The sequence below is a fragment of the Lissotriton helveticus genome, chromosome 8 (assembly GCF_964261635.1).
Source record: "Lissotriton helveticus chromosome 8, aLisHel1.1, whole genome shotgun sequence".
Lineage (NCBI taxonomy): Eukaryota > Metazoa > Chordata > Amphibia > Caudata > Salamandridae > Lissotriton > Lissotriton helveticus.
Genome location: NC_136069.1, coordinates 463,331,877 through 463,352,662, shown reverse-complemented (window position 1 = coordinate 463,352,662; position 20,786 = coordinate 463,331,877).

The following is a 20,786-nucleotide window of genomic DNA, read 5'->3' as shown; positions in this document are numbered from 1 at the left end:
TATTGTATTTAAATAATCACAGGAAAATGTTTGATTTCTACCTGATAACAACTCCTTAATGGGCATTCATTTATATAAATACATATAAATAAATAAATAAATAAATACTTAAATGCTTTTAAAAAAGATATATATAATACACATATAATAGCATGTATCAAAAATCTTTTTTTTTTTTTTAAATTCAACCAAGGTATTAAATCCAAAATTAAAAACCAAGTTTAAATACTGATATAAAAGCATAGTAATTATCCATTAATATTTGTGCAAACCAATGAAGTGTTATCATAATATTTTGATAAAATCACATATTGTTCACTGTTTTACTATATTCAAATACTAATAAGCTGCCCCAATTAAGACTTCAGACTTTTAAGGTTTCAATCGTGCCAACATAGAAAATTCTAAAATGATATGGTATTGTTACTGACAAAGTGCAAGTGCTACATTATTCTATACTGTTAAAAACAATATACAATTTAGTGTATTCATGATAATGTGCATTAATAATGTTCTAAAGTGCTTTGAAGCGTATTAAATAACCGTTTTTTCTGCATACATGCTTAAAAATTTAATTGACTGCAAGGTATTCATTATCTATATATTTTTGGAAGCATATTTAAACCAATATGATTGTTTCAAAATTCAGTGTTCATGCCATAATATAAAGGGAAACAGATACTGACTTATAAGCAATAGTGAAGATCCTCTGTGTTGTTAAGACCATTTGGAGTTTTGCTGTCTAATTCCAGGATCGTGGTAGATTCAAGTTTACGTAACTTTTTTTCTCTATCTCCACCTCTTCGCATTTTGGGGACAGCTTTAATAACAAAATACTTAGGACAGTTTAAATCGTTATTATGCACTGCCTTAAAGTGTCTCGTTACTGGATACGTGGAGTCATTGTTAACTATTGCGCGTAAATGTTGTAAAATTCTGAAATGCACCTGTAGCTTTGTACTTCCCACATATCTTAAGCCACAGGTGCATGTCAGAACATACACAGCGAATTCTGTTCTACAGCCAAAATTACCCTTAATCTTGGTGGCAGTGGGACTAAATGGGGTAGTGTATTCTGATGTGTTAACCCCAAATTTGCATGCCCTGCAAGAGGTGCATTTAAAAAATCCTTGTCTATTTGTCAACCAACTGCTTTGGGCTTTAACTTCTGGACTGTTTTTCACTAACTGTGTGCGCATAGATGGCCCTTTTCTAAACGTAATGGTCGGTTGATAAGGAAGTCTGGGGGCTAGTACACCATCTGTCAATATTATCGGCCAGTTACGCCTCATAATTGACCTGATCTTCCTCTCTTGTCTGTTATATGTGGTGATAAGCCTTGGTGTTTCTTCCTCCCCATCTGTTGTTTCCTCTGTGAGATTGGGAAGAAGTGATTCTCTCGATTTTTTCTGCACCTTTTTAACAGCTTCCTGCAATCTCTTTTCCTCATATCCCCTCCTTCTAAACCTTTCCAAGGCCTCTTCACAACACGTATCATAGTCATCTTCGTTTGTACAGATTCGTTTGAGTCTAAGTAATTCCCCATAGGAAATACTATCTATTAGGTGTTTGGGATGTGCACTGCTGGCATGTAGGGTCGTATTTCCAGCAGTGCTTTTCCTGTGTAATGTTGTAGCAATTTGTCCTTCTTTCACAAACACCCTGACATCCAGAAATTCTATGCTTGCATCATTTATCTGGGAGGTGAACTTAAGATTCATTGTATTGACATTAATTTTATCAATAAAATCTAGCGCACTTTCTGTGTCTCCCTTCCAGATAATAAAAACATCGTCAATAAACCTAAACCAGTGTTGTACATGGTTGTCATACTCTATGGAGTGAATGCGTTTAAAGGACCTGCTCCTCCCACCAGCCCACGTGGAGACACGCGTAGCTAGGAGAGAAGCAGGCCCCCATCGCAACTCCCCTCTTTTGTACATACATTTCATTATTGAAGACAAAAAGACACCAATTGATCAATTCCATCAATAATTTGTTGTGATTGTAACATTCCGCCGGTCTTGTTTCTAGAAATCCTTTTACAGCTCTCAGACCATCTATGTGTTGGATGCTAGTATATAACGATTCTATGTCCAACGCCATAAATAGGAAGTCCTCTGCCCATTTCACTTTCTGTAGTTTGGTCAAAAAATCACCGGTATCCTTCACATGTTGTTAGTTTCTTGACCAAACTCTGCAGGAAATAATCAACGTATTCAGTCACATGTTCCCCCATACTCCCAATAGCTGAGATGATAGGTCTACCCGGTACTGGAGTGTATTTTTTGTGGATTTTTGGAATAAAATATATTTTTGGAACTATAGGAAAGTCCACCTTTAGGTATTTTTACTCTTCATTCGAAATCATACCCTCCATCTTCCAGTGGATAAGGAGTCTCTTTAGATTTTCCTGGGCTTGTCTGTATTCTGAATAGCTGGATTTGGCATAGCATTGTAAATCATTTAGATGTCTGTTTGCCTCTGTGTGTGTGATATATATATATATATATATATATATATATATATATATATATATCAGCTCCAGTTTCCTAGCAATACCCAGCCGGGTTTAGGAAAAGACAGCACTCTCGGGTACAGCAGTATATCAGCAAAGGGTTTTATTCAGAACAAACGCGTTTCAGGAGCAAAATCCGTTCGTCAGTGTTCACATCGGAATACGCTGTGCAGCACCATTATCAATGTTTGTAAGAGTAATGAAAACAAACAATGGACTTCGCCACAAACGCAATTTTGCGCGCCATCTTTGAATATGTTGAAGTTTAACATTTATCATAGGAAAATGTCAATTAGGTCGGATAAACCATCATTCACGCCGTGTATCGGCAAAAATACAATCTCATGTTATAACCAAGAAATAACACTTTTTGGACAAAATAAATCCAATCTAAATGATCCTGAGAACAAATAAACGTTGTGGAACACATCGCAACAACCTTGCAATGACCACATTGTTAAATAATCATATCAGGCGAAAATCTTGCCGTGGATCGGCAATTGCAGCCTTACATTGGCTGCTGCAATCTCAGGTAATTGACATTGAATAGACAAACCTCAAACAATTCCTATGTACAGCAATAAATTCACATCTAGGCACAACTTCAATCGAAAACCCGTCTTTACCTGATTATTACATTTAAACCAGAATAATATACCGTGCAGTTTCACATTCATAATACTGATATTTTTTCTTCAACCCAAATGAGATGCCAGTTCTTCTCCCATATTCAAACATCTTGGCGCCCTTGTCTCTAAGTCAATGATGTATCGAGATTCTAATCTCCTGAGTGTTTGCAATCTATTACCTCCTCTTGGACTCTCACCAACATGGTCTAAGCAAAAGTATCTCAGAAGATTCCTGTCACTATTGTGCTTAATAGCGAAATGACGGGCCACCGGATATGAGAAATCTTTGTTCACGATGGCCCTCATATGCTCCAGCACCCTTAATTTGACAGGATTAATGGTACTTCCAATGTACCTTAACAGGCAAGGGCATACCAGACAGTAGACCGCATGGTCGGTGTGGCAGGACATGAATTTATTGATTTTTTTGCCACCTCTGCAGCCTGTTACCTCATATGTTAATGTTCTCTTACTGGCTGAACAGGCTTTACATTTTCCACAAGGGAAAAAACCTTTACCATCCTTCAGGGTCCCTAGTTGTTTTTCCAGTGGTTGTAAGTAACTGTGGACCATCTGATCACGTAGTGATCTTGCCCTCCTGAACGTTATTAATGGCACATCAGGAATGTCAGGCCCTACGATTAGATCAGATTTTAGGATGTGCCAATGTTTAGACATGATGGATCTCAATTTGAAAGAATCCGCAGAATAGGGTGTTATCATGCGGAATTTTCCGTCTGATATGGGACCTGTCTTTTTAACAAAGAGGGTTGTACGGGGTAGTTTCCTGACTTTACTCAAAGTATCCTGAAGGAGATGCAAATTGTATCCTCTCATCAGGAATCTCTCAATACTCTCGGTGGCCACTTGTTCAAAGTCCTCAGTTCGACTACAATTGCGCTTAAGTCGTAAAAATTCCCCGTAAGGGATGTTATTAATAAGTTTCCGGGGATGACTGCTTGAAGCGTGTAATACACTATTCCCGGCAGTCGGTTTACGATAGAGTTGTGTGCAGATGTGTCCCTCTCTAACACTCACTTGTAGGTCCAAGTAATTTACCCTTTCGCTACTCACTTCACCAGTGAATTTTAGGTTGCACTCATTCTCATTGAGTACTTGTATATACTGATTAGCTTCATCTATAGACCTGTCCCATACCAGGAACAGATCATCTATATATCTGCTCCATGCCACCACTTTGTTGTTCCATGTCGCATTTCTGGGGGCCCAGGCTACCTGCTCCTCCCACCAGCCTACGAATAAATTCGCATAGCTGGGGGCGAAGCAGGAGCCCATGGCCGTACCAGAGAGTTGACAATATATGGTGTCCTGAAAGAGAAAGATATGATTACGCAGGCAGAATGCAATTAGTTCCAATAACATCTTATTATGCAGTGCGTGCTTTAATTCTCTTTTGTTTAGGAAGTATTCCACTGCGCGGAGACCTTGCTCATGGTCTATACAAGTATATAAACTTGTGATGTCCAAAGTGATCAGTACATACGAGGGTTGCCAAGCTAGAAGTTCCACCTTCTCAATAAAGTCTGTAGTGTCTCTAATGTAAGACTTCAGAGACAATACAAAACTGAATAGATGATGGTCTAAGAATTTAGAGAGATTCTCAGTAAGTCCTCCCATGGAAGAGATGATGGGCCTCCCTGGGGATTATCAATGTTCTTATGAACCTTGGTTAGATGGTAGAAACAAGGTAAAATAGGGTTCATGGTCTTTAGAAAAAGGTATTCCTCAAGATCTAACATTTGCTTGTCGTGCCATTTCTTAAGCAAAATACGTAGGTCGTCAATGCTTGTCAAATAGTTTTGTTTCTTTATTGGAGCATAGCAAGACGTATCCTGTAGTTGGCGCATGGCTTCTGCAACATATTTGGGCCTCGACATGATAACGATATTCCCTCCCTCATCGGAGGGTTTACACACAATAGTTTTATCCTCCATTAGTTCTTTGATTGCCAATTTTTGTTCCTTGGTGGTATTGAAATGTTTTTCTTGATGGTTCTGTTCTGTCCTCATGGCCATCAGATCCCTGATGACCGCATCAGAAAAGATATCAATTGCATCCACAGCAATCTGGGGGACAAATTTTGATGCTCGTTTGAATTCACTCTTAGGTGCCTCTTGATCGATGTTAACATTGATCAGTCTCTGTGTAAGAGTGTTACACGTTGCATTGGTTTCCATGTCTCCTTCTCGTCTTAAATTTTGCAGAACCTCACACTCTGTCAGGTCATTAACAGATAAGAGGTCAGTATCCTTTTTGTTGTGTCTAAGTGTGTCAAAATCTTGCACCTGTCTCACAACAGGAATAAGACTGAGGCAAACGCTTTCACATGGAGCTTCACAATTTTACAAAATACAATTACTCTATGCAAACAAACTCAATATGCTTCCTACACTGAGTTAAAACACAGGTAACATCATTGTAAAGAGTCAAATTGTCACCTGTGTCTAAGAATGCAGCAGAGATAGGCTTCATGGAGCCTAGTCCACTGCACTCTTAGACACAAGCCTCACCACCTACGCTCCCCAGGAAAGCCCAAACATGTACCTTTTTGCCCCATATTTAAAAATTGACACATGTAGGTAGATGCGTCCCTTTTTAAATCTCTGCGCCACATTATACTCAAAAATGTAAAAACCATTTATTTTCCCCAAAATCGTTTTTGACATCACATTTAGGAAACACAGCACAGATCCTATTTACAATCATCTGCCTCACAGCAGGGATAAGACTGAGGCAAAATCTTGCACCTGCCTCACAACAGGAATAAGACTGAGGCAAACGCTTTCACATGGAGCTTCACTATTTTACAAAATACAATTCCTCTATGCAAACAAACTCAATATGCTTCCTACACTGATTTAAAACACAGGTAACATCATTGTAAAGAGTCAAATTGACACCGGTGTCTAAGAATGCAGACAGGGATATGCTTCAGGAAGCCTAGTCCACTGCACTCTTAGATACAAGCCTCACCGCCTAGGCTCCCCAGGAAAGCCCAAACATGTATATTTTTTCCCCATATTTAAAAAGTGATACATGTAGGTAGTTGCGTCACTTTTTAAACCTCTGCGCCACATTATACTAAAAAATGTAAAAACCATTCATTTTCTCCAAAATCGTTTTTGACATCACATTTAGGAAACATAGCACAGATCCTATGTACAATCATCTGCCTCACAGGAGGGATAAGACTGAGACAAAATCTTGCACCTGTCTCACAACAGGAATAAGACTGAGGCAAACGCTTTCACATGGAGCTTCACAATTTTACAAAATACAATTCTATATAACTATATAACTCAATACTTTCTCGGGAAGCATAGGTGGTGAAGCCTGTGTATAAGAGTGCAGTGGACTTAGACATAGGTCTCATCTTCTTTGTACTTGTGGACAGAGCTGTCTTCCACTATACTCTTCAATACAGGCCTCACTTTTTGTGCACCCCTGGAGAATCCTCACCTGATCTGTAACCCTGTATAGATTGTTTGCTTTTTGTCATTGCTTTGTTGTTTGATAATAGTGGTCTATAATGTGCTATTTTTTTATTTAACACAGATTGAAATACACATTTGAAGAGTAAGCAAACATGCCCACTAGGGAAAGGAAAAGAAAAGGATGTAACCGCCAAAAATCAAAAACAGCAATGGAATTACAGCACTCTTCCACAAAAAATACTTCAAAAAACAGGATCCAAGCTCCTGGTAAGACAACTAAGTCTTTCTTACATAACATATGTACTTTAAAAAAAAAAAGGACAGCATGTAGAAAAAGAGAATGACAGAGTAAATTTGAAAAGGAAGGAGAGAACCTCAAAGAATCCTACAATTGGAGCAGGAGAGAATAATATGTATAGGAATAGAAGGCAGAATCAGTTTAGAGACATTCGTAAATGAATGTTTCGCAATAGGGTGGTTTTAAATTTGTTAAAAAACATTAGGAAAGGTAAACAGAGAGCTGCTTTTTATAAGAAAAAGAAAAGTGTAGAGAAGATTGTTGATCAGGCTTTTGAAGTTAAGAAAAAATTATTTATTTTCATAATCAATAGAATTAGGACACTTAACAAGACAATTGATGTTTTCAAATCAAACAGTAGATGGAAAAGAGTAATTAATCGGACTAATTTTTGTAAAGTTTTTTCGGGAGAATGGATGCACAGTTCAAGTTGTGAGCCATTTTTTAATGAGGAGAGTTACTTCCAGGATAATGATTTAGTGCATGCAGTTGACACCAGTGGTCGAGCGTATGAAGTGAAAGAGGGTTGTCCGATTGAAAAAGAGAAACTTGTGCCTAGAGAAGTAGAAGAGGTGTTAACTGATGAAGTTTTAGGGAGACGTACTAAGGGTCCAGTGTACACTTGGAAGTGTAGTAGTATTTGTAGTGTGCGACAGGAATCAATTGATTTGTTTTGTAATTTCTTACGTACATATAGTAAGAAAAGTATAAAGCAGAAAGTGAAGTTGTTGCAAGACTTATATCCTTGCAGAGTGAGAGGAATCACAGGTTTGCAAGGCCATTCACTGGCTTGTCTTTCTAGAAAAGTCTGTCAGAGTGTTTTTCATCATTTTAGGATGTTAGCAGTGCATCATACCAAAATGAGGAAATTAGTGAGAATGTTGTATTATGCAAAAAGTCCCGCACTTAAGCTTAAACAATTAAACAGTGCTCTTTTGCATGGAACTGAATTAGATGTGAAGAAGATTTGTGAAGAAATTGAGATTTGTTATTTTCGTGAAAAAGAGGACAGTGTAGAAATTGAGACAGCAATTCAAGGTAATGTGGAAGACAATGTACAGATTTTAAATACAGAAAAGTTTGAGAAGGAAATTACCAGGTTTAAGGTGAAATCAAGTGAAAGGCCGAATTTTACTTGTGTGTGTTGTCGACTGACTCATTATAAGATTCAGACTAGGTTAGTTGATTTATATGCAAAAAGTGAAAAGATGGATAATTATGAGTGGAAAGATTTAGCAACTTATTTGTGGGTGGAGAATTGTTTTGATTTGAGTTCTGATCAGCGTATTTGTAAATATTGTTATGATAAATTAAATCAAAACAGAATGCCTGCTAGAGCTGTTCATAATAATCTGGAGTTGGTAGACATTCCCCGTGAATTGATGGATTTAAATACATATGAGTCTATTTTGATTCAATGTGACCATCCTTTTCAGGCAATTGTTCGCATGGAGCCTAAGATAGGGAAATTGCCTCCTACAGATTTGCAGAGAGGATTAAAGGGAAGAGTTGTTTATTTGCCCCTAGATTTGAAAAAAAATATTGATACAATTGGTATAGAAAAAGTAGAAGAGGAACCTTTAGTTATTCTAGTTAATGGGGTTCCAACAAAGAGTAAAAAAATTTGGCAAGATTTAGTGGATGTTAGGAAAGTCAAAAAGGCAACGTTGTATTTAGTCAAAAACAATGAGTACTACAAAGATGTATGTGTTGCAGCAGAGGAAAAAGCTGCAGATGAAGACAGTGATTGTTCAGGCGGCCAAATTGAAAAAGTTGATGTGTCTAGAAGTGAAGAAATATATGAACATTATACTGTTCATCCTTTGCATTCCAAAGAAGTAATGGGGAATGCAATTGAATTGTTTCAAATGAAAACAGCAAAAGGAAGTCCCATTGGTGTATGGGAAGAAAGTTTGGAAGCTCGTTGTTTTCCACAGCTATTTCCAACAGGTCGAGGTGGACGATATGACGATCGACCACTTCAAATTCCTGCATCTGAATATCGAACTGTAAGATTATATGCTGAAGATGCAAGGTTTCGTCAATGCATTCCCTATTTGTTTCATCTACTGTATGAAAGTGACTTGTCTGGGCTTTCTTATGCAGTAAACCATATTCTGAAAAGTGGAGCACATCTGCAAAATGTTTCGGCGAGGGACTTTATGGAGAAAGTGAATCTGCAAGATAATATTTTAGAATCTCATCTAATCAATCTCATGGCATGTCAGCGTGGTACAAATGAGTATTGGTACCGTCGCCATGGGGAATTGAAATGTATGCTAAGAAACTTAGGAACTCCTACATGGTTCCTCACTCTTAGCTGTGCTGAGTATGCATGGGAGGACTTACTTCAATTTCTACGAGAGGCCAATGCTAATATACAAAATATAGAATTCAAAACACCTGGAGAACTGTGTTCTTTGGATCCAGTGAATGTATGCAGATATTTCAATCATAGATTTGAAGCTATGATGTCTTTTATTACCAACAAAAAAAATCCTCCCCTTGGAGAGGTTTTGGATTTCTTTTGGAGAAAGGAGTATCAAGCGAGAGGTGCTCCTCACATACATATGTTATTATGGATTAAAGATGCACCCAAATTTGGAACAGATTCAGATGAGACAGTGATGAGCTTCATTGAAAAGTATTCAACATGTGCTGTTCCGAAAACTACCGAAGAAAACAATTTAAGGCAACAAGTTTTCCGCTTTCAATCCCATCGTTGTGGAAAGTACTGTCGTCGAAAATTCAGAAACAAGGACAAGTTCTACACAAAATGTCGTTTCGCTTTTCCACGACCAGTGATTTCTAAAGGAGAGTAAATAATTTAATGTCTTCTCTGCGACATACTGTGACGAGAAAATCACCAAAAAATACATACAATTTAAAAAGAAACGAAGAGTCCAAGTACATCAATGACTACAACCCAGTGATTTTGTCCATGTGGAATGCTAACATGGATATTCAATTCGTTGCTGACAACTCTATTGCTGTAGCTCGATATGTGACGTCTTACATCACAAAAAAAGAAAAGACAGAACTGAAGGAAATGTGGGAGGACATTTCACATGAAAAAAGCCTAAGCAAGAAATTGTACAGTTACAGTCTGAAGATGTTGTCGCATCGAGAAATTGGAGCATATGAATGTTCTGATCGATTGTCGTCAGCAAGTCTCTATGCCAAATATAGAACCATCATTTGGGTGAGTCTAGGTCTTGCTGCAACACGAAATCGAGTTTTGAAATCTGTACAACAGATTGAGTATTTGGCGGAGAAAGAACCAGAAAGTATAGATATTTTGAAGATGAACATGTTGGATACATACTATCCAAATAGAAGTCCTCACCTTGAGAACGTTTGTCTCTATGAAGTTCTGCAAAGATATATTTATAAAAGAAACATCAGAGAAGATATCAATAATGGAATATATGGAATCATTGGATGTGAAGGATGTCTAGTGAAACAGAAAAAAGGTCATTTGATTAATCATCGAAAATTGAGTTGTGAAAATCCAGACAAAAGAGAATTTTACTATTTGGCACTTTTGCAACTCTTTAAACCGTGGCGAGAAGAAGAGGAACTACTTGGAGATTTTCTCTGTTATGAAGGCTCTTTTAATGCTACGAAGGATACAATAGAATGTCCTGTTTTTCCAAATTATCTGCAAATGTTGAATTAAGAAATAGAGCAAGAATCAACAATTGCTGCAGAGATTGCGAGAGATAGTTCTCAAGGCAGTCAGAGTTCTGCTTCATTGAGTCAGGATCCACTAGGAGGACCAATTATCCAAAATGAAGCTGCCACTGCAGATTTGGTGAAACAATTAAACCTTGAGCAGAAACTGATATATGACGAAGTCACAGAACAGGTTGAACATGGATTGAGTCATGAGAAGAAAGAGTGCTCATGTACATCATTTAAGTCTGTCCAACTGTACGTGAGTGGAGAAGCGGGAACTGGAAAAAGTTTTCTGATTAAAGCAATTGCATCTTATCTGCAGAAAAGGACTGAATCACCGCTGTCTTGTGTTGTTACCGCTCCAACTGGGCTGGCAGCACATAATATTAAAGGTATTACTTTACATCGTTTACTGATGCTGCCAGTGGAGCATGATAACAAATTGCAATATCGCAAGCTATCTGGAGATGTGTGTTCCGAAGTTTCGAGAGTCCTGAAGAAAATTAAACTTCTTATCATTGATGAAGTAAGCATGGTGTCAAATATAATGCTTGCTTTTGTGCATTTGAGAATGCAAGAAATTCTTAGAACAGACTATGATGTTTTATTTGGAGGAAAACATATTATTGTTTTTGGAGATCTTCTGCAGTTGACTCCAGTGAAAGGACAACCTGTGTTCAAAATGCTCACACATGAAGATACCAGGAAGTGCCTAGGAAGCATTGAAAACGTTAATATATGGTTAAACTTCAAATATGCAGAACTGCTTCAAAATATGCGGCAGGCAAAGGATGAAGATTATAAAAATATTTTACAAATGTAAGAGTAGGAAAAATAAGTCAACAAGGGAAAGAAGCTTTACATGGACGGTTAATTTCTAATTTGTACCCAAATGAAAACATTCTTCCAGAGAATATTTTTAAGAAAATTAACGAGAAGAAATCTGCCATATGTTTGATGCCTACTCTGAAAGAATGTTCCATGTTCAACAACAAAATGCTGAAGTTAGAAAATGAAGAGATAGTGAAACTGGAAGCTATAGATAAAATAGAGCATATGGGAGCAACAATTATTTTGTCAGAAAATTTGAAATCAAAATTGGATTCATTGGAGAAGACTATATCTAAAACTGCTGGTTTTGAAAAGACTGAATGTTTGTTTAAATTGTCGTATTATTTTGAGAAGGAATTTAAATGTTGAAAGAGGTCTGGTAAATGGAGCAATGGGTCATGTTGTTGGTTTTGTGAATTACAAAAATAGAGATGGAATTGAAATTTTAAAAATTACATTTGATGGCATTGACGAAATAGAACAAATTTGTCGTTGTTCAGCTTGATTTTAGCTTGTGAAAGACTTATATGTTCGCCGAAGACAGTTTCCTGTTTGTTTGGCATATGCAGTGACAATTCATAAATCTCAAGGTTTAAGTGTAGATAGTGCTTTGGTGAACATTGGAAGTTCTGTGTTTAAAGAGGGTATGGCATATGTGGCATTATCACGAGTGAGAACTTTATCAGGATTGTACTTGATTGAGTGTGATGAAACAAAGATTTGTGCTGATCTAGATTGTGTTAAAGAATACAATAGGTTAAGAAGAGAGTATGCTCCACATTTGCCTCAATATCCTCTGATTGAAAAACGTGTGGTAGGACGAAAAAGAAGAAATGAGAGTAATTGCAGTAAGGTAGTAGCAAAAAGACAAAAAATAGATGAAACTGTAATTGTAAGCAGAAAGAAAAATGATTCTGTTGAAGATGTTGTTGGATTTCAGTTTGAAAACAGTTCTGGTGTCAACTGCTATGCTAATGTAGTAGTTAATGTTGTTTTTTTTCTTCAAAATTTACAAAAACAGATTTTCGAAAATCGGGAACAAACATTGTGCTGTTTATTGAATTGTGTTAGAGAAATGTAGTAGTGATAGAGGAAAAATAGAAAGTGTTTCAGAAATTAGGAATCTTGTAGACATATGTTCAGGTCAAAATCAATTTTCACAGATAATTCAGCAGGATTGTCAGGAATTTTTAATGTATATGTTTGATGTATTGGAAGATGAAGGAGTAGATATAAAAATCTTTTTAATCTTTCTTATCAATGGCAACATGACTGTGATAACTGTGCTTCATCAAGTACTACTAGAATAGACAGTGAAAGATTTATATATTTGACTTTACCAGACTGCAAATCAGTTCCTTTTAATAATCTAGCTAAAGCAGCTGATCACAATATGGTGTGTACCCAAGTAAGTCTACAATGCTGTCCACATTATTTCTACAAAATTATGGTCACTATGTCATTTTAATGTTCCAACGATGTAGACCTGATGGAACTAAATTGACAACTTCTATAAAAAAAGTTTGTGGCTTCTCAGTTATCAATATCAGGAAGAACCTTTGCCACTGTAGCTATTATTTTTCATGATGGTCCTTCTACAACATCAGGGCATTACACATGCTATTTAAAAACTTCTAAAGGTTGGACCCAATGTAACGACACTCATTTGGCTTTCAAACAACGTTTGCCTTTTGGCTTTATAAATTCATACCTAGTGTTTTTACAGCCAAAATTTAGGTAAAAGTAATTGGCATATGAAGACGGGAGTAGTTTATAAAGGTTATTTTGCTGTTTAAAAATATATTCTGAGTAAAAGTGTTCCAGGCAATATAAAAAATTGACTTGTCATATAGGTACTGTAATTGGATCCATTAATAAGTGAGGTTAGTATTATACAAAATGATGAACATGAGTGAGTCAGAGATGGTTTTACAAATATTTAAATGTTGTGAAAATGTTGTAGAGCCTTTCTTTCAGAACGTCAGGAAAAAGATCATTTCAGAGTGCCTTAGAATTAATTTGAACAAATACTCATACATCTGACACTATTTGGCCAAATGGAAAAGTGCAGGAATGAGTAAAGAGTCATGACTGAAAAAAGGAGTATATGAAAATATTGAAAATATTTCAGATGTTCTTGGAGCTTTTCTTCTAGAAAGTCGATGAAATGGATTTTCAAGTGAACAGCAAAGTACTTTCCAACGCGAAAAGGACCACCATGATACAGTATTTGGCCTCAAGGAAAAGTAAGTCAATCTAAGATTAGCGTAGATTTGTGATTTGTCAGTATCTAAGGTTTTTTTTAAAACACAATCTTTTAGATTGTGTTTTTTTTTCCCGCTGTCATATGATGAGTAATTTGAACTCACTCTTTTAAGTGAAATTCAATATATTCTGAGAACAGCAAAAATAAACTTTGTAACATGTTGCACAAGTTATTTTATACTTTGGATTGTGTAAATTAAATTGTATTCCATTCTCTGACATTTACTTTCCTTTTTCCATCCTCTTTCACCTCTTTTTACTCACTTATAATGTCTTTCTCTCACTCTCTGTAACCCCCGTTTACTTACTCCACTTCTTTGACAATCCCTCATTTTCATTTCAACTGTGTGTATCCCGTCTCTCCCTTGCATTACTTTTCAGCTTTCAGTCTTTCTGCTTTTCTTTTCTTTTCCGTATTTTTCTCCTTTGCTCTTTTAGTAATTCCTGTTTACTCACTCAGCAGTATTATTGCACTCTATCACTATAAATCACCCACTCTCCTTAGCTTATCTTTGTTTGCTCCTTACTTTTGACCTCTTCTCTCTGTTTTTCGTTCACTACTTCTATGTGCTCAGTGCCTCACTCTACTTGTGTTATGTTCACTTGTGTTTATATACCTTCTATCACTTCTTTTACAACAACTTCACTGCTCCTTTCTCATCGTTCTTCATCCCATTTCTTTAACTCTGGTTCCATTACTATCCTTCATTTCCTTTCTTTCAATGTCCTTCTCTTAACTTTCATCACCAAATTATTTTTTCTCAGTACCACTGTTTTAGTCGTCTTCTCCTCTCTTTCCTTCTTTTTCCTCACTTACTCATTTCCTTTTCTCACTCATTGTACTCCACCTCACTCAGTTTTTCTCTTAGTGTGTCTACCTTATAACTTCCTCAGTCCATTTCCTTCAATCTTGTATATTATCCTGTCTCCCTTCATCCTTTCACTCTATGACTGTTCTTCACTTACTCTCAGTTGTCTTCTATTCCTCATTCTTCTAAATGCATCCTTAATTAGACTGTTTTCTGGTATAAATCTTTATTCGGTAAAATTGATCACCATAAAAGACAACAATATACATTTTAAAATACATTTCATCAAGATATACTAGCAACAACAAGGGTTGACCATAATTAAAATACGACTGAACACTATCACAATAATAAGACCACGGACAAAAATACTCCGGGCACTCAGAGTAGGCGGCTTCAAATAGCTCCACTCTGGGTAGATAGTGTCCTTGCAATCATTCCCAAAGATCTTGATCTAGTAATCCAAGCACTACTTAAAAACTTTGCCACCCCGCATATCAATGAGGTAGATGATAAATCCGTTGTAATCACTCGTAGGGCCGAGCGATGGCACCTCATCCCCAGTCCTTTACAAACTGGTTTCAGCCAGTTTTTCCGAGCCACTTTATACGCGGGACAGGCAAAAAGAAGATGGGCCACAGACTCTTTAGGGGCCGCACAGCCGGGACAAGATCGTGAAGGGCCGTCCTGATTGGACCATTTTGAAGTAAATTCGTGTACCGGGAGGGTGCCGTACCTTAATTTTAAATAGAGGGCCCTGTCTAGCGGCTTGGTTATCAAGTCAAGGAAGGGTTCAAGTTTCCTTACCCACTTACACTCAAGAAAAAACTCTGTAAGTGAGCCCCCTGTTATACTGCGTGATGCTTCGGCCTGTACCCAATCCCAATATAGTTTCTTGATCACCATTTTGGGCGGGGGCGCTTGGGACTCCCATACATCTCTCAAACCCAATTGGGAGACTAATAGCCTCAGATTTTTCAACCAGCCAATTTTGAACCCAGAATCTAGTAAAATTAGCTCGTCCAGACCTTCGGCGTATTTGGCTAGCTCCTTAGTCCTTCCCAGGCGGACCCAAAAGAGCAGTGGGCGCAGCCTCACTATATCCTTTAAGGCACGTCTACCAAGGTCTAACCGCAGGGGGATCAGCGGGGTGGAAACAGGCAGGGCCACCACATCTCTAAAAAACGTATTTTCTGCTAAGGTTAGCTCATTAACATTGTCGAACCCCCATAATTCGGAGCCGTACAATGCAGCCGGGAGTATCTGGCCATCGTAGATGGCCATTACCGGGGACACTGGTTTACTAATTGATGCCCGGTACTCTCGTAAGGTCACCCTCGACACTCTTTTGTGGCCCAATAGCATTTTAGCCAAGTGATCCTTCCAGGTCATTCGGCTGTTTATCCGGACCCCTAAATAGTCGAATGCCTCGACCAACTCCAAGGGCGTCCCATTAAGCAGAAAATTATTTTTAAAATTTTTGGCGGGCGAAAAGGCCATCAGTTTGGTTTTGGAGGTATTGATTGTTAAGCCTCTCTCTGTACAAAAAGAGGTGAATCGCTGCAGAAGTTTTTGCAGGCCTATCGGGGATTTAGCTATCAGTAAGGTGTCGTCAGCAAAGAGCAGAGTCTGAATCTTTTCCCCCGCCAGGGTTGGGGCATCCGTCTCTTCTCCCCTCAGATGGTCCACCACTCCATTCACAAACAAGGAGAAGAGAGTCGGAGCCATGACACACCCTTGGCGGACTCCACTCCTCACAGGTACCCTGTCTGTCAGTTGGCCCTGTGTACCCCATCTGATCCTAGCGTATGTCCCCTCATGGAGTCTTACAATTAATCTCAAGAGTGAGCCAGGAAAGCCCATACTTTTCAGAACCTCCCACAGTTTAGCACGGGGGACCAGGTCAAAGGCCGTTTTGAGATCTATGAAGGCCATATATAAGCTGCCCTTCTTGATGGTAACTGCCTTCCAGTAGATCCCAAACAGCCGAAAGACCTGGTCCATCGTGCCCACCCTCTGGCGAAATCCGGCCTGCAGATGAGAGAGAATACATTCCTCCTCCATCCAGTCACCCACCCTGGCGATAATGACCCTGCCAACCACTTTCTGGATTATGTCTATCAGACTAATCGGTCTGTAGTTGGCAGGGTCGTCTCTTGCCCCCTTCTTGTACACTGTAACCACCTCGGCACCCTTCCATGAATCTGGCACGGGGTGTCCCTTTACTAACAAATTCATTATGGTGGCTATTAGATTTGCCCAGGCTAGGGGTTCAGCGATCAAGAGGTCCCCAGGGATCCCATCCGGCCCAGCTGCCTTTTTAGGGGTCAAATGTTTAATTGCTGCCACTACTTCAGAGGCCGCAAACAAGCACTCAGTCTCCCCGCCAGGATCCCTTCCCTCCCCACAAGTAACCAAGGGGCCAGTTGTATCTTCACTGCCGCCATACAGAGATGAGAAGTGATTGAACCATTGCAGGCTGGTTATATGGGTTGCTAAAGGCTGGGTTTTACCCTGCCTAGCTCTATTGATTAAATCCCAAAATAACGTCGAATCCCTCCTGCTGACGGCGTCTGTTATTTCCCTCCAGTGCTCCTCCTCCCAATTGCGCTTAGCCAGTGCAATTGCTCTCAAGTACTCCCTCCTGGCCGCTCTAACCAGAGTAGGATTCCTTGCGAGCAAGGCAACTGACAAACTTTTCCTCTTCCCCTTGCAGTCCGCTGAATACCATGGATTGCTGGAAATGGGGGGGGTCCTATTTAGTCTAGGGGTTTTCCCTTTAGAGGTGAAATAAAGACTCACTTGGTCTATCGTGCCTTTGTATGCAGAATCGAGTTTTGAAGAAAGGCAAGGAGAGCTAGCAGCCACCCGATCCATTGCCTCCAAGTCCCTATACAGGTCTTCAATGGTAGATTTAATGGTCCATAGTTGGTCTACATTTAACTGGGCCTTATCCCACTTCAATCTACAATTGTTTTCATAAGGGATGATCTCTTTGGTTAATTTCAACGGCGCACTCATCCCTTTCTCTTTAATTTTGCCCCATTTAAAATTGCAACAAAGCGGGTTATGGTCGCTATCCTGGGTGGGTACCACCTCCATATCAATGAGGTCAAGCCACATACTAACACTCATTAAAATGTAATCAATTCTGAACGGGGCCGATAGCCTGTTAAAAGTCATTGCGCCTGATATATCAGACCGGGTCCTGCCATTAAGGGCTCTTAATTTGTGCTCCCTGGTAAGGGCATTCAGTTGGATTGCCCTAGCAGACCATTTCCGAATGGGGGGTACCGTCAGGGGGGGGATAGACCACCTGGAGTCGTCCTCCTCAGAACCTAGTGGATCATCACCAAGAAGGGGTTCGAACGTACAATTAAAATCGCCACCCACCATAATTCTGGCTGAGGGAGGGCAATTAGCTAGAGCAGAATCAAGGCTCGATATGGTTGCTGAAGTGTTATCCCCCGCAGCCCCTCTAGCGTACACATTAAAAAGTTCAAGCCTAATCCCCTCGATGTGACCCCTAGAAGAAAGGTGCATTAAGTCGTTACACTGAGTGTCATTTGAAACCATGTCCCAATCTAAGTCAATTCTTAACCAGACTAAAAGACCTCCTGCTGGTCTACCCTTTCCTCTACTTATCGCTGGGGAAAAAAAGGTAGTATAGCCAGATTTATCAATTGGTAACAGGCACCAAGTTTCCTGAAACAGGCAGACATCGAACTTCTCGATGAATGCATGCCATTCAGGAATGTCTAACTTCCTTTTTAGCCCAGCTACATTCCAGGAAATCAGGTTTATTACCCTAGGACCCTTGTGCACTAAAGAGGGCCCATCCGTGATCACCCCCCCAGCTCCAATCCCGCACAACTAGATTGGTGGCTATTACTCACACAACAAGATTGCCTGTCAGGTTCAGAACAATCAACAGCAATAGACATACCCGGGGCAGCAAAAAGAGGCATATTCGAGTGGATGACATTAGAGACATCTGTGGTTACCTCCTGGGAATTGTCAGAAATAATTCTTCCTTGCTGGGGATCCACTCCGTGTCGACCGCATCCCTCCTCCTTAGGCTGTAAACATCAATCGCAGTCCTCCATGCCAGTAAGCTGCGAAAACCTATTGAAGGTATCTAAGGGGGTGAAGGGTCTAAGATGCTCCATTGCACTATTGTGACTTAGGTGATGTCTCTGCGGAATCGTGGACCAACCAGACTGACCATTAGGCTGAAACTGATGCTGACCAAGTACCTGATAAGTACTATTGTAACCAAAGTGCTTGGGCCATGGGGCATAAGACTCTTCCCAATGTTTGGGGGGGTAAGGAACCGGCCTCGGGTAAAAATAGGTTAAGGGCCTAGGTGTAATTGAGTTTCCTCCTCCTGCATATGGCCAGTTTAAAATGTAGTCTACTGCCCGAGGATCTCTAAAATTGACCACCACTAGATCCCCTTCAATATCTTTCCTTGTGTTACCCAACCAAGGGATCCGTCTGACATGTACAATATCTCCATCCACATTTGGGGCTATGGGCCTGAAGGTCCTCAACCAATGAATTATTTTATTTTTCAATTGGACGTAACCTTCCTTCTTATTGTCTGCTAATGGGGGAACCCCGGTCATGACTACTACATAGGACACCGCCTGAGGTGGAATTTCCACCTGTGGTACCCTAGTTAAGGGGCCTCTGGTGCGCACCCCTTCCCCCTGTCTCTCACTTCTGTTAACTGGGGGAGCTTTTGTCGTTGGCCTTTGAGGGCCACCTTCTGTCCCAGATACAGAAATATTCGGGTTCTTTGTGGGGTTTTCTTTATGAATAGCAGGCACCACGTTTCCCTGATGCTGAGACGACTGTTTAGACAGCTGGAGTGGAGCAGAGGGGGTATCTACTGGGGATTTTACAATCTGGTTAGACGAGACCCCGGTACAAGGTGTTGGTTGTATACCCCCACTCCCCTGGGCCTTGGTCACCGTGGCCATACTATTTATGGCAGCCTCTACTAAGGTCAATCTATTTTCGACTTTCCTGAGACTCTCAATCACGGGTAGCAGCAGAGACCTCAGTAAAAGTTCGAAATCCCCTACAGATGGAGAAGGGATCAATGTGTTTGTAGATAAGGGCCCCTGACTGTTATCTAATACTGCTATATTGGGGACCTCAACAAGCGGAGTAACCACCAGTGGTGATGCCTCAGATGTTACTGTGGTTGCACCTACCATGGTAGCCCTTACATGGGGTGAGGGTAATTTAGGGCTTTTTCCAAAGTCTAGATGGGAAATTTTAACTTTGCCTTGTCCCGCCCTTGTTTTCCTCCTTTTTGTATTTGGAGGTGGCCCGTGTATCTGTGCAACCACTAGTTGCTTAGATTTATTTGTTTTAAGCTTCGGGGGAACAGCAGTGTGGCATGGAATCTGGGAAGGGGGGTCAATCACGGTAGAATCAAGGGGCATACCAGGGGAAGAGGTGCAGTCACGCAGTAAAAGTGGGAAGCCTTCTTGGCTAACGGTTTCCCCCCCAAGGTCAATTAAGTCCCCCTCAGTGAACAAAGAAGCAGGCGCAGAGTCAATAAAGGATCTGTTTTTCAAACTTTCGATTGAACGCCGCCGTTCAGCCCTGCGTTCGGCCATGGACAATTCCTTCTCCCCCTCGGACAGTACCTTGGGGAAATAATTGTCTAGTGACCCATTGCGAAGTTTGCCCTTCTTCCCAGGTGACCCCCCATCCCGTAGGGTAGCCATTAACTAACCTGTAACACAAGCCCACGAAGTAAATTTTAGAGAATGGGCCCAGCCCGGCCTACTCTGGCCTACGAGGGCCTCAGAGGGCCCGCCCTTTGCCCGGGCTTTGCCCCGGGCGCTCCCGCGCGCTCCCGCGCAGCGTGAATCGATGGATTAAATGGGCCTAAGACTGGAATAAGCTGGGCGGGGCGGTCAGGGAGAGCGGGCCAGGTGACAGGCCGGAGGATTGCCGGGACTCCTGGGAAAGCGAGTCCCGGTTCCTTCGCTCGCAGCCCTGTCTCTCGCTCTCACGCCCAGCTGGCTCCTGTGACTCCTGGGCTCCGGTGGCGGCAACAGCGCAGCGGGACCCGCGAAGCGGGTTCCGCAAGTAGTAAAATAACCTCCCAGCGGCAACAGGAACAAAGTACAACAAACGACCCCAATGTCAATGGAGGGCGGGGATTTTTAAAAAGGTGAGCTGGGCGGGGCGGTCAGGGAGAGCGGGCCAGGTGACAGGCCGGAGGATTGCCGGGACTCCTGGGAAAGCGAGTCCCGGTTCCTTCGCTCGCAGCCCTGTCTC